We start from the raw sequence: 3,348 nt of genomic DNA on the forward strand, positions 1-3,348 counted from the left end.
CCTGGCTGCAGGTCGGCTGCGGCGGCAGTCAACGTTTGGGCTTGCAGCCGTGCAGGGTGATAGAGAGCGAGAGGAAAGGCGAGGGAGGAGGGGGTTCGAGTGCATGACGGGAGTGGGAGGGCAGGGGTTGAGCTGAGATATTTAAACATGCAGAGTGTGAATTGGCTTTAAGGGGATAAAGAGCTCAGGGCCTATCGGTTGGCACCCAACTCCAGAAATTCTTTTTCATGGGCGCCTCAGCCGGGAGAGCGAGGGGCTGCCTGCACTGATCTGGCCCATTGTGATAACGGATTCAGACAGTGTGCTAGACACTGATAAGGAAATGTGCTCTCAATAGACGATTACCCACATACTTGGGAGAGAATAGTCAATCAGGCAAATATACTTGGTTGAGGGAATGAGACGTGTACAGATTTGTTATTATTTTCAATACAGGGTTTCATAATCCTGCTAGAAAGTTGAGGTCAGAGCAATGCTTGCGCTGTGATTGGGTGAATGCTGTAAATAAGGTGTATCAGCAAAATGCATTTTATAGCCTGACAGCATGTGTGCGAAAGCTGTCACACGCCATCCTATCCGGTTTCAAATGATGACTCGATAATGAATGACGCATTTAACATGCAAAGAAGTATCCTTTTTGCTGCACTGCTTCTCATATTATCAGGCAGTTCAGCTATTAATAACCACAGCAATTTTAGTTCAGTATTATTTCAGTTCACCATAAAATTGCTCAATTCACTGTGAAATTGCACAAGAGGTAAATACCTCCCAAAAACAAGCTGTGGGAGCTGCTGTACAGTTGTTATCATCCTCCCACTACAATATGATTTGTTTAGTATTTTTGCAGGATTACAAAGAGTCACCTGTCAGTTCCCACAGCCCGTCAGTCAGTCAGTGTGTCCAGCTGCCCTCTGCTCCGTTTACACACCATTAGCCAGAGTTTAATAGCCGAGGGTGAAAGCGCTCCGAAACCAACTCAGTGTTTACTCTTCAGCTCAGTTAGTTGCAGCCTTTTGCCTGAGAAATGGGGCACATTTTCCACAGCCACAATAGGCGATTAGGCATGTAAATGGCTGACCTCGGCGTTAAACGGCCCGATGACATCACTGCAAATGTGGAGTCGGGTGCAAACAAAACGGCTGATATTGAAACTTGAGCGATAAATCAGTTAGTTGATCAACAGAAAATGTATGGTTTGCTTGTTGCAGCTTCTTTAGTTTTTTTTAAAATTTGTTTTTATATGGTTATAAACTGAATATCTTTGTGTTTTGGACTGCTGACCCAAAAAAAACCAAGTAATGTGAAGACTTTGCCTTGGACTTTAGGAAATTATAATGTGTGTGTTTTTTTTAATATCTTCTGGCATTTTATAAACTACACAACTAATTGATTAATTGAAAAAATAATGAAAATGAAAACAATCATTAGTTGCAGCTCTAATTGGAACTAAAGTTGATTTTCATCTGATATTTATTAATAATTAGATGGCATTTCTCATAAATGCTTTTATTTAATTGCACAGTAACATTTTTTACAGCACTAAGTATTATTTTAGTCAAATTTATTCCATTCTAGTTTACATTTAGGCTAATTATGGAATTTTGGCATTCCTGCTGCCTCTCTTCCCATAAATATTAAGTGTTCAAGTATCTCCTGCTCTTATACTTGTCACAGTCACGACTTCAGTTTTATACCGTGCGCAGCAACAAAGTGACATTTTTAAACATGCCAGGATTTCTTCTTCTCCATCTGCATGTTTGGTCAACTGGACGGTGTTTGACTCCAGGATGACCTCAGGGTCACAAGTTAAGCTGTCACTTTCAGCGCTCCTCTCTCAGGCCTCTGGTCAGTGGACAGAGTGCAGAGGTCAGCTTTGTGTCCACATGGTCATCACAGGACTTTGTGGACAAAAGTCTCTGGGCTTCTTGAGTACAAACAAAGAGTGTCCGCACCGAGGCAGCAGCTCTGCTCTTAACTTCAGATCTGATGTGTTTTACACAGCGTGAAATAATGTCATGTCCCAAATCCATACTATGTACTAATTATATACAGTATACTTATTGTTTTGTGTACTGTTTTGCGGTTAAAAGTCAACATACTAAAGTAAACAACATACTAACAAATAGACAGCAAAATATGCACTGTAAAATCTAGCTTCTCCTTTTCCTTTGTGCAGTGATTGTTGGACGGTCGCGTCCATCAGCAGACTTACAATCAGGTGTTTTAGTTTGCGTACTGACTGTGTGAATGCACCACATTTTCAAAACCTGCTAAGATTTAGTCAGTAGTGTGAGATTGGTACACAGTTTAAGAGTCTATTCAGAAATTGTGGCTCAAACATTTGAAGTGTGTAATGCTTATAAAATGACGTTGTTCATTAAACATATTCAGAAAGTGTTTTTATTAACAAATCATTTATTAAATAAATAGTTCAAATAAATAACATACTGTGTATTCACAAGCAAACAAAAATAACTTACAAAAGAGGTATCAGAAGATAATTAGCACACTCTTCACAGTAGACAATCAATTCATAATCTTTGGCTATATGACATGCGTATTGTACAAAAAAAAAAAGTCAGATGAAAGCACATTTAAATGAGAAGATATCGTGTCGTGAAGCACATCATTATCGAAAGAGGATTGTCAGTTTTGCCAAACTTCCTCAGCCCAATCCTAGTCAGGAGAAACGAATAATCAATCAATACTCATCATTGTAAAAGAAAAGCTTTCGCAGAACTGATTCTTCTCAATTCACATAACCTTGATAATTGAAAAGAAAGGTCAGATTTAGTCTTCTCGGGGGGAAAAAATAGCATGTCGATTTTTAAAATTAAAAAAAAAAAAAAAAAAGTGCCCTTGGCTATTTTGAGGCGGAGAATTGGCTGAGCCATTATCTATTCAAATGCCTCGCTGAATCTATTGCTTGAAATGAGAAATTCTTTAATCCCTCCATTTTCCTCATTGGCAAAACACCCTCTTACTGCAAAACTAAATTAGTTCCAGGCGGGCTGGCAACAAGGAATATTAATATGAAGACATGAAGGGAATATTGTACATCCAGGTTTTACACATCCATGCAGAATGCAAATTAATTTTCCAAATAATATTTCAACACTGATCAGCATTCCGGCTTCGCCTCGATTTCAGCCACGTGTGGAATCCACGAACATCACACAATATTGCATCTTCTGCACTGAAACACGGGTCAGAACCACCTGACTCAGGAGGTGCTGACATGCAGAGACAGAAAAAAAAAAAAAAAGAGTCTTGAGGAAGGACGAGACCAGTTTTTAGACCCAGAGAAACAGTCAGAAAGTCCACTCAAGATGTTTTTCACGTTCAGGG

The sequence above is a fragment of the Thunnus albacares genome, chromosome 2 (genome assembly GCF_914725855.1).
Source record: "Thunnus albacares chromosome 2, fThuAlb1.1, whole genome shotgun sequence".
NCBI classification, from domain to species: domain Eukaryota; kingdom Metazoa; phylum Chordata; class Actinopteri; order Scombriformes; family Scombridae; genus Thunnus; species Thunnus albacares.